At 35.7% G+C, this 12,185-nt stretch overlaps 1 long non-coding RNA gene across 1 annotated transcript; it reads left to right on the top strand.

Annotated features, from left to right (window-relative positions):
• Nucleotides 1-3,589: 3,589 nt before the first annotated feature.
• LOC132101608 (uncharacterized) lies at nucleotides 3,590-7,537 on the top strand. The gene is made up of 3 exons (XR_009423195.1): nucleotides 3,590-4,049; nucleotides 5,354-5,538; nucleotides 7,254-7,537. It is a non-coding gene; the product is annotated as an uncharacterized LOC132101608 (long non-coding RNA).
• Nucleotides 7,538-12,185: the final 4,648 nt, after the last annotated feature.

Genomic DNA, 12,185 nt, shown 5'->3' with positions numbered 1-12,185 from the left:
CAAAATGTAGTTTTTGACCTGATGCAGTTCACGAGACAGAAAATAAATAAAAGCTTATTATAGGCTAGACGCTAGAGTTCCTTCACTAACTTGTTTTCTGCACATAGCAGAATATGCAACTTAAATTGTTTAGCTAGAGCACTTAAATATCAACAAAATCTGTGAAAATCAATGCAAAATGTTTCACATTAGATAATTTATTTACAGGTAATCACAATGTGATGATGCGTATCCTAAAACAGCCACCAGGTGGCGGTATGACACCAGATTTTCTGCTCTAGACCGCAGGAATGTGATATCTTTGTGAATGTCACCAACTTGCTTTTAAAATAGCGTTCAAAAACAGAAGCATATTTCGATTTAAAAGTCTAAGGATATGTTTAGAGCTTTTAAGAGTTTTGTCAGAAGAGCAACGTAAAGAGTAATAATGGACAGAAAGTTTTTGATAAATTGAAAAATGCATTATGGTATTTAGGCCTATTTAAATTAATTGATTATCTTTAGAGTGTCCGCAAAAGTTGGATTTACCTCATTTTTAACTCACCGCAAATGAGATGCAACCACAGGAGGGGACTAATATGACAATGCATAAAATTGCATAAATGACAACGAAACACAGTTTACAATTGTGTAAAATCGACCTTTAATGGCAAAAAAAGAGAGAGAAACTATAAATTATATTTATCTCTTTGCATCCGTTTCTTCTGCACATTTATGATAGAGACTGTAGGAAATTAATTTATATTTTATTTATTTTAGGTAAATGATTAGAGATTACTGCGCCGCTTAAATGAACGTAATTTTACATCAAAATAAAAGTAAACATAATAAAAGTAACATATAACTACATGGGTGTAGAATACTCACTTTTCAAATTAGATAGTATTAAATAAAATGCATCGTTTATAATCGTTTTCTTTGAAAAGATGATCAAATAAAATTGTTCAGGTTCTGTGAGTGTTACAGATGGGTGAAGAATCTCTGCATTTTAAATGGAAATTAAAGGTAATGTTGCCGATTACATCATGACAATTCAACACTGACTCATATTGAGACTTTCATTCTATATCTTTAAACTTCAAAAGCATTGAAAATAATACTGTCTACATAGAACTTACACAGTTTTCTAAATTATTTGAAACCATTAACTATTTGCATTTATTCGGACAAAAGCTTAATAGTATTAAGTGCCTGAATACGCGCTGGATCAAGAGAAAACTCACCACCAGGGGTCGCTGATGTCAAGAGTGCATGACCATCATTAAGCGCTGTTCACCTCAGGTTATATATAGGATAATAAAATGCCTTGCAACACTTGCGTAACATTGGTGCAACATTAATGTCGACATATCATATGCTATAAGCTACATCATTAAGGATAGCAAGCAATACATTTTTACAAATCTTAAATATTAAGCTCATGTATCATTGATCATTTGATTTATTCCCATTAATACTGTTTGCAGTTTTAAGATGACAGTCAAAAAACCTTTAAAAAAGAGATGCGCTCTTCTTGATATTACTGAAGGTTCATTGTCTGGTTAAGGTCCCGTTTAGTGCTCTACAGGTTCAAATCAACACGGTAAGTGCTGGAACAGTGGTATGTCCAAACACTCACATCAACAATCACAGGACATGCATTTAACCCACTAAGTGACCTTTGTGAATGAAGAGAGCGGGCTCTTCACTTAACACACTTCATTACGCATGCTGGGGTCAAGAAAATATAAGCACTTAGTCCCCATCCGCTATCGGCATGTCTTCAGCCCAAGAAGACTGACACATGCATTCTTCATTTAGCCTACTGATTAATTACAAATTGACACTCATATACATGTGTGCGTGCGCGTATCCATGTTATAAAGCTATTCTAATATGCTACATTATAAAGTGAAGATTGCCTTTCATATTTATTTGTTAAAAAAAGAAACGATATTGTAAGAGTAATGGGGAAAAATAATAATACAGTAAGCACTGGTGCTCATAATGTTATATACAGACAACAAGTAAACTATTTGAAACCAAGTGAGCTGTAGAAATCGAGTGAAATATCTGTCATGTAACATAAAATGAAATAAATGAATAGCCTACAGTTGATCGATGAGAGTAAACAGATGCAGTGGATTTCAAGAAATCGTTATAGCTGACCAGTTTCTAATTGAATAATTTGCAAACGCTCGCGCCTTAAATAGTTTATTTCTGTATATATACGTTTCTTTTAAAGTTAAAAAATCCATAGCTTATAATACGAGTGTGAATTGAGGCAAATGTTGAATCAAACCTAAATAATTGTCTATAGCAATGTAGTAGCGATATAATATATATAATTGCAACAATAAGACATGTAACAAAAAGAAAAAAAGTACACGGGAAATAGGTTCAGGTTCACTTTATTTGTACCCATAGGCAGTGTTATGAGTTCTCATGTCTTCCACATTTTACAGACACCACAAACATTAAACGACATATATGATAAAAGTGCTTTAAGGTTCATTGCATTAAAAAAGAAATTGTTCCTAAGACCTATCCTTATTAAACTGAATAATAGCTGCTTGCACAAAGGTGTCTTTGTACCGCTTAGTTCTACAAATCTACGTCTAGATGGCAGAAGTTTAAATTGTTCAAAGGATGAGAATTATCATAATTGAGTTAGTCATCTGCTGTAACTGTCTGGTATACAGGGATGCTGGACTAAACTGTGACTCCCCTGTCAGCTTACTAGACCATCTAACAATTTGACTCAGTGAATTTTCGTTCTTTACAGACAAGTTTTCAAACCAAGACACCAGAGAAAATGTTAAGAGTGATTCAATAAAAGCACGATAAAATAACACCATCATGGTCCTGTCAGTGTGAAAATGGGCCGATTTCTTTCAACAGAACAGACGCTGGTGCCCCTTTTTACACACTGCTTCACAATTTGCTTCAAAGTTCAACTTCGAGTCAATGATGGTCCCAAGGTATTTGTAAGATTGCACGGAAAAGTCTGCTCTCATATTTCTTCTATAACAGTGTCATTTTTTCTCAATGTAACAAACTGCATATGGTTATTAGATATATTTTTAAAACATGATTGTACTTACACTCTTGTATTTTCCTTAGACCCAGAAACAGCTTTACTGAATAACAAGGATTTTATTCATCGATTCCAGAAGCTTCAGTAGCCTACTTGGAGATAAATAGACACATGATGACAGAGTAACAGATTGCAGTAAAAGAAAGATAAACGTATAGTGAATTGCCATGTGAAGGTATGTGCAAAACTGAAATGATAAATGCACAAAGCCTACAAAGTTTCATATTTTGAATTTAATAAACCTCTTACTCATTTTAAAAGGCAACTATTATAGGCCAATGCTGAAATTATAGGCTTAACTTTATTAATTTTAGGTTACTATATGAACTCTGCAACCTATAGGCCACACTATGTCCCGCGCGCACTCCGTAAACCATGGAAAGCGCGCGCAAGAGAGAGAGAAAGAGAAACTGAGAAAGGGAGCACGCGCGTGTGGTTTTGATTGGTCGCTCGGCTGCCTGCTGCTGAAGTGACGTCACTGCGGGAGAGAACTGCCAAAGGAGGATGCATTTAGTCAAAAACTAGACTCTCTCAAGCTGGAGAGAGAGAACATTACATCCACAGCGCAGGAGCGAAGGGAATGAGACAATCGCATGCAGGTTATACTCGTGCGTGATTTCATAAATTAAATGTTGCATCTCCTCTAACGTCCATGCATGAACACTGTAAGCATGCTTTTCAAGGGAGGAATTCCCCATCTTGGAAATTAAACTGCCTGTTCCGTTCTCTGGATGGCTGAGATGCAACATTCGATGGCTGAATACTCAAGGACAGCGAGTTTTGAATGGAAAACACATCGCTGAAGAGATGTACCGAAGAGTTGGGCTTTTGACTAGATGTTTCTGCGCTGCTCAGAGATTTTAGCGTCATGTTCTTCAACGCAAGACGCACGGGATCCTCTATTTGTCCCCGACACACGGCCACTCGTAGCTTACTTTCTGCCAGAGAGGAATATGCAAGTCAATTGTTAAAAGTAAGATTTTTAAATTATCTCAATTATCTCTGCGTAGGCTACTCTTGTGCATTTGTATTTTTAAACATCAGTTGACTCATAACACAGCTCGAATCGCCGAATTGTTTTGGTCACGTAACTCGTAGTGACTTAGTAGTCTTTAGTTTAAAGTAGACTTTAATTTATAAATATTTGCATATATGTTAAAATGCATGCATGTAAGTATGATCCTAAAATTTTATGTGAATTGCTTATAACTGACCCCATGTGACAGACAAGGCCGTTTTCAGTGGTAAGTGCATGTGGCCTTCTGTACTTTGTACACTCTCAGCAGGTGCATCTAGAATGTTTGGAACATTTTCGTGAAATATATAGCGTGTGTATAGTTAACAGTAATATGAATAGGCGACATACATAACCTAAGAAAATTGTTACGGTCATTTTGGATTATATAGTAGCCTACACACTTGTATGGCTGCAGGGATTTATCCCTTTATTAACTTGATTTTGTAATTAATGGCATTTGATTTTGGTAAAGCATGTTTATTGCAATTCTCTTACATACATTTATATATTTTTTAAAATACAATTGTATAACTCTAGGCTATTTGCCGACATTATAATGCATGCTTATACTTTTTATAATACAATATGCATATACGTGATGAAATAATTTGCATCATTTAGAAACAACTCCAAATGTAATTAAAAACAGATTTAACTAGATGACGTCACATTTGCGTGAGGGAAACGTGGGTTCAGTAGACGCGCTTGAACACAGCCAAGAAACAGCTTCATAGTTTATAATGCAAAACATAACGGTTGAAATATATATAACACGAGTCCATGTTAAATAACAATAATACGAACATTATAAGCTATGTGGGTCTTATTTCTTAGTTGCATCATTTTTGGGAGAAAAGTAAGATTTATATTAAACTGTTTTCTAAAAGGCCTTACCTGTTGCAGTCTGCGCAATTATAATGCACGAAGTGAAGATGCATGGGCATGTAGGCATGTGGAGGTGTGATGACTGTCTCATTGTTGGGGCCTAACGAAGATACCAGAAGGGACAAAATCCGTTTAAATCGGATTGATGAATGGAAAGTCTGACAATGACTCCAAAGACTCAATTTGAAACGCATCCACACCGCTTATTCAGGCCTAGACTATTGTGGATTGTGTCTTCACCACGTGCTGGAGATCTGGAGAACCTCATAAATCAATTCAACACTTGACTTGTTAACAGCATTTACAGGTCTATAAAAAAGATTGCAATTTGAGTAATTTATTTATTGCGCATTAACCCTGTTTTCGTTCATCAGGTCAACTTTATGAGATGTTCCACATTAAAAAAAAAGTGTTGACAGGAGGTAGTTGCTATCTTTGGTTATCTAGCTGTATGAGTGTTTATCTTCCTTCATAAAGCTAGATAACCGAAAGTAGAAACGTCCTCCTTAACTGCATAGTGGACAAGTTGGGAAGGAATGATCGCAGGGAACTGCATGAGGTAAGAAGGCCCTCTGCTCTGTGTGAGTCACACAGCCAATTTAAATATCTGCAATGTAAAGTAGGCTAATACGATCGTGCTGATAGGTCATAAGTTATGTTTCAGGCTGTCATTTAAAAGCACCTTATAGCGTTGGACAGGTGCACGTATTTGGATGCATTGACTGCAACAATTTATTTAAAAAAATATTAATAATTGATGTTGATTTACTCAGCTATTTTTTTTAAGTTTGAGTTTTTAAGTTTTTTTTAAGATCCGCCTGCTTTGATTCAGCACCCGACGCGCGCGCATGAGGCCTGCATTTAATAAACTTGAATTGGATCTTGGTTTGATCTAGAAGGGAATCCATGTGAAGTTTACAAGTAGTCGATCACTAATCAAAGATAAATGAACGCTTTAAAAGCGTGTTGAAAATCTCTCCTCTCAACACACACACGCTGACAATTAAGGATGTCTAAAAGATGAAAAGGTGAAATCGTTTTTGTCACATGTCCAGAAAACGGCTTCCTTCGTGTTAGTTTTGATTTATCGAAAAAATGGCTTAAGAATATTAAGAATTAATGTATAATCTTATTATAAATCACTAAAGATTTTCTCTTTTTTTTTTACTAGATATGTTTGACAATAAGCCCCACAGAGTATCCTTTAAAACTCGTAGATTATAAAAGATGCGTAATTAAGTAATTTGTTGGTTAAATTGCATTTTAATGCTTCTTTAAACAACTTTGATATTCAAAAAATGAACGTGACGTCATTGACCCATTCGCAGTAACAACTATTAGGTAATGACAGCATGCTGAAGCAGCTTCATTATGATTGGTCGTATTAATCTGGCTTTACACATCAAAGATGAAGGCACGAGGCGGAATCTAACGCGGAATGAAGGCTCTTTTTTTTCTTCTTTTTTATTATTATCCCTGTGGCTTTTTAGTGATATAAAACGTAATTGTGACACACCAACCTTATAGTACTTTAAAAATAGCGGAAGATGATGTAAATATTAGTTGAAAATGTTTAAGTTCAAAATCATTCACAAATCACACACACACACACACACACACACACACACACACCAGACTGTGTGTTAGGAACTCTTCCTTAAAGCATATATTAAAAAATACTGTATCATTAATTTATTATATATATATATATATATACGGAGAAAAAATAAACTAAATAAATAAATAAATATTTAAGTAAAACGCTGGCTTGTGTGCTTAAAATTTAGGCCAGTTTAATCTGAATTGGACTCAATTGCCTGGCTTGTTAGTCTTTGTTTTTTTTCTGCTGTATAGATAGTAATAGATGCACATACTAAATACACAAGATGGATACTTTTATTATTAAAAAAACAGAAAGATAGCTGTATAAGCTTGGAGTGTCAATAAAACTAAATGAAGAGAAGAGAAAATGATTGATAATTACAACTTGAAGAGAAATGAAAAAGCTAATAATGAAATGATAGAGAGAGAAAAAAGAATACGTTTCATAAGCTGACTGAGCAGATTTCACACTGTCCATATTTGCCACATTAAAAATTGTTTCACATGCCAAGTGTGATTTAAGTTGCAAATTCGGCCTTGCTTGAGCTTTTTAATTCAGTGTTCATTATTTGGCTGTCATTTATGTGTTTGTAATTTATATCAATAATTTAAACTAAAATATTCTGATTGTTGTCTAATCCTGGTGTCTTTTATTACTTCAACTCACTGTAGCCTCTCAAACTGCTTTGTCTTTGTGAGAGACCAGAGGACTGGAGCTAAGGGGAAAATGCCATCTGGTAAGTGCAATCAAAGCATATTACAATGCAACATTGTAATTAGAACAATTAGTTGCAGAGTTAATCTAAGTCAAACACACAGTAAATCATAAAGTAAATGCTAATGAATTCATGCACTTAAAAGGAGCCAAATGCAAAAAGTCTTTCCCAATCAAGTTCAAGACACTATATGCATGACATGGATCATTCATATGAAAATCTATATATCTCTTTCTCTCCCTCTCTCTCCATATATATATATATATATATATATATATATATATATATATATATATATATATATATATATATATATATGCATAGTCATAAAAAGCATCTGTTTATGCTTATCTTATGGTAAAGTGCATACCATAATCAAAAAGTAGTTCTTAATCATTATATAGATAAATGAAATTATGAGGTGTGGCATATGTTTATTTGTCAATTCAGATCATAACAGGCAGACATTGTGCAATTCACACAATATTAGCAAATAAATTAGAAAAGGGATATGGCTATTAAACATAAAACATAATTATCTCATAATTATATGTTAAACATAAAACAGCATAATTGTCTCAAGAAATATCCCTCAAAGCATTAGGCTTGACCTGTGTAAAAATAATGAAAATAAATCTAAATCATCAACATGCCTAGGAATCTGTGGTAAGTATGACTGCAGGACATTAGGCCAAAGGCTTCAATGCGATAAATGATCGGAGAGAGGAAATTATATGTCCGTCTCCATCTCGATAATGATAAGAATGTATGGGCCACTATCACATTGCATATTACTTTATGTAAAATTAATGTGAGCAAAGAAATTCTGTCATCATTCATTAACAATGATCTTTTCCAGCTAAACCGGTTACCTAGTACAATTGAATAACGGTTATTCAATGAAATTATGGGTGGACAGTAATTGATGTGGGCTGATTCAGTATACCTTCACAGTGACCAATCACACAGCTGGCTATGAGAGCACAAAAGCCGGACGTTCATGCCTTCGCACGATTCGTGTTGAGCTAATGCACAACTATTTACCTTACTAATACCAGGTTTGTCTGAACATGGTGAAGTTTTTAGCATGACACGAACAAGAAATTATAGTCGCCTGATACCATTATATTATCCATAGAAATAATATATAGCAGTTGCCATGACATCTGCTTTGGCAGTGATAAAAAGGGCTTTTTGGCCTTTATTTTTCTTGTTTCCCCTTAGCAACTGCCAGCCATTTATACTGCCTTTTTGGAGCAAGAGGGAGAGAGGAAAAAAATGGTGCAATTGTCCAAATGAAAGAAAAGAAAAATAATAGTCAACCCTCATCCTTCTTCTACCAGCTCCCCTCCCTTCTTCGTCAACGGAAGCATTTAGTGCCATCTGTGCCCCCGGAGAAAAGAGGAAAAAAAGAAAGGAGTGAGACTCTACATCCCAAGTGCCAATGGGGACAAAGAGGCTGCCAGTTGCCACGGACCACCAGATGCAGGAAGACTGCAAGTCTGAATGAGGGGTGTGCTTTCAGGAAGCCATCTTGATGGAGAAACTGGCTGCTGCTCCCTAAAATGGCTGTGTTGGCATGAGGTAAGCTGCATAGATGCCTTTCAGACTAGCTGCCACGTTATTGCGTCTGATTTTAGCTCCGCCAGTGGTTGCCAGGTCATTTGAAACGTAAAGCAAACGAATTGGGCAAAAACGTCTCTACAAAACGTGTTTTGTGGTTGCTTTTTTGGTGGCGTGAGATTAGGCCCAAATCTTTATCTTTAAAAAGAGCTATCACGCTCTCATCTTTCCTGACTAATTAGAACCTATCCCCGTTATCTATATGCACACGCTCAGATATGCACAAAGACTTGATTTGTAGTGAGCTTTGAAAGCAAATGAATCCCTCCTGCTGCTGTATACGCATTTTCAAATGAAGGAGAGAATGAAAGTAGCTATTAATTCCTACTCCATTAATTGACTTGAGGTTGGGTTATGTGTTATAAAGGACAAAACCGTGCAACTAAATCCATGGTTCAATGACGACACAATAATGACCACCATGATTTTCAGATGAAACCAAAAAAACGAGAGCTGCTTGAACTCAAGTTAATTGACATACGGCATCCTCTTGACCAAAGCAACAGAGTCAACCTGGACTGAAGAGCACTTTTGTTTCTGCTGCTTAATCATACACCAAATTACTGGCACAAAGGTGCCAAGTGCCCCTCACCAGCTTACAATAGCAAATACGCTGCCCTGCCTAACTTTAATGTTAGAAAAAGGTCTGCAGGCTCTTACACTGTACCATGTTTTTAATGATGCTTGGTGTCTTTTAAAACAGCCACAGTTTGTAACATTAGCTGGTCAAGAGGTGAGAGGTCCAAAACGTCACATTGCGCGATTAATTCACTCGGATGTTACGTGGTAAACGGAAATATACGCAGGCCGTCTGGTTGCAGAGTGCTGCGTGTTATGTCATTGAAATAGATGGAGGACACTGAAATGTACTTCAGAAAGGTGACTGGTTGCGTCATAATGGATTGCTGGTGATATGCAGAGACATGCTGTTGTGTTCATTGCAGAAAATGATTAAAATCGGTGGAACACAGGCATTCGGAAACATACTTGCTCTAGGATGACAAATTTGCTTTGCTTTTGTGATGTAACCAGATCAACACGACTGGATAGAGCGTAAATATTCAAAATACATTGAAATGTGAAGACGAGACAAATGATGCGTCATCTACTGAATATTTAAAGCCATTGAATCCCCCTCGTAATAACAGAAAACCGTTTTTGCATACTTACTGAGCGTGGAAACCCTGTGTGCCTAAAAGACATCCTTGTCCACAAATGAGCTTTTTTTAAAAAGACTGACATTTTATCCTAAAAGAGGAGGCTTGGCAAAATAGCCCGTCAAAAAAAAAAGTGTAAAAAAAGATCACTGATGTACGGAAGGTGCCTGTGGAGCTTACAAATAAAGGAAACAATGATGCAAGTGCCTCTGTTAATGAAAAAGACCAGACAAGCTCTGCATATTAACATAATTGCATAGGAACAAGCAGAGAGGACTGAGCCCCCAATTAAAGGCACAGCGGCGCTTTAGCAACGGCACGTGGCAGCATTCTATATTTTGAATGTTTATGTTCAAATTTGAATACCGACTTTTCAGCAGAAAGACTTTGATACTTTCAAAGCAGAAAAAGACTTTGATGTTACTGTGGTGCTTGTTCTATCTGCTTTTTTTCTTGCAGAGAATTATACATTCAGTCTAGAAATTTCCAGGGATAAATACACACACAAATATACAATGCAGAAATTTGTGCATTCTGAATGCTAAATATTATTTTTGCCATCTATATTAAGCAGAAGCATTTGCTTTCTCAGTTTTGCATATGAGAGACAAGAACAACACATGTTCATATTTTTTAAAAGAAATAGCCAGGGGTTTAATAATTTAGGATTTTTTTGTGAGTTTGTAATAGACAAAAAATAAATAAATAATGCCTATACTACAACACAGAGCTACAGATTTAAGATTTAAGACTGCTCATTTGTCTCAATGTAGTTATTATTTTATTAATATATGGAAATGGTTTCTCTATCTACATGCAGAAGAAAAATAGATTTTTCAAGATGATACAAAACTGAGAATCTCTCTTTGCGACCCAGCACTCAGTGCATAAATCTCAAACTCGTCCTTGGACAAAATAGTAGCGTAGAATTGAGAGACTGTACCTTTAATAGGGAATTTCTAATTAGGCTGTGTATCTTGCTGTGAGGGGGAGGGGTTTCCTCCTTCTGCATCTCTCAGGGGTTTATTTAAAAGACCTTTAATGCTTAAATATCTCTCATACAGAAACAAAACTCATTTTATACCCTTGATCTGAGAGACTAATGCAATATTGTTACACAACAATAAAATAAAAGCACAACTGTAGATTTAACAGCAAATGTTAACAGTGTTTACAAATGTATAGAAGAAAGAATAAATGTTCAAGTTCGCATTTGTGTGTTCATGATGTGTGTGTGAGCATAAACGGTCGAGCAGTGGGAGTGGATGCTTGTCAGAGCATAATGTGACTGCTGCAGAGCAGTGGATGAAAAGTGTTAATTATGCCGCTTGGCACAGTGCCAAACCCATTCCGGATTTTTCCAGTTTTCAATATGCAAATCATGCGCTGAACTATGTATTGTTTTTGTGGTTTACCAGTTCTTTGTGTTTTCAGCCAAACAGAATGCACACGCGTATTTAAGTCAGAAAAACTAAATATATGTTTTTTCCTTTCTGCAAACACAAAAGCTATAGAATAATGCACTGCACTGTTAAGAAATAATTCCAGTCTAAATTCATACAAGCCTATGTGCATGAATGGAATTATTTGAAATCTAATATATATATATATATATATATATATATATATTTATAATCCTAAACACATTTGGATTACTATAGCTCTCTCTGGTAACAGTCCAAAGTAATGTGCTTTATGGAGTGGCATATGTGGATTTTAGGCATTATATTTTTTCATCGACTGAAAAGGGCAATTCCTTGAAATGTCTCCCAAGGTGTCTGGCACAATAATCACTTCAACACAAGGTCATTTGCATCGTGTGTACAATGAAAAATGTGTTTTTGTGTCTGTGTGCAAGAAAGTCAATCAGTTTCAGAGTGTTTTTTTATTTTTATTTTTTATGCAACTTCTCCTTACACAAATGCAAGCTTCAATAGCAACACCACAAATGATGATTTGTGATAAATAAGGAGCAAATTGTCAGCTGTATGCTCTCTGTTGGTAAACAGTTTGATAGTGCCCACATTATTATTCCAGACCCCTCTCCTCTTCTACAATGGCAGCATTGTACGGCGAGTACTTGACGTGGGTCCGCAGTCCCCCCTGTT

This window comes from Carassius carassius, chromosome 2 (assembly GCF_963082965.1).
Source record: "Carassius carassius chromosome 2, fCarCar2.1, whole genome shotgun sequence".
Classification (NCBI taxonomy): Eukaryota; Metazoa; Chordata; class Actinopteri; order Cypriniformes; family Cyprinidae; genus Carassius; species Carassius carassius.
This window is presented reverse-complemented; position numbering and strand designations above follow the sequence as displayed.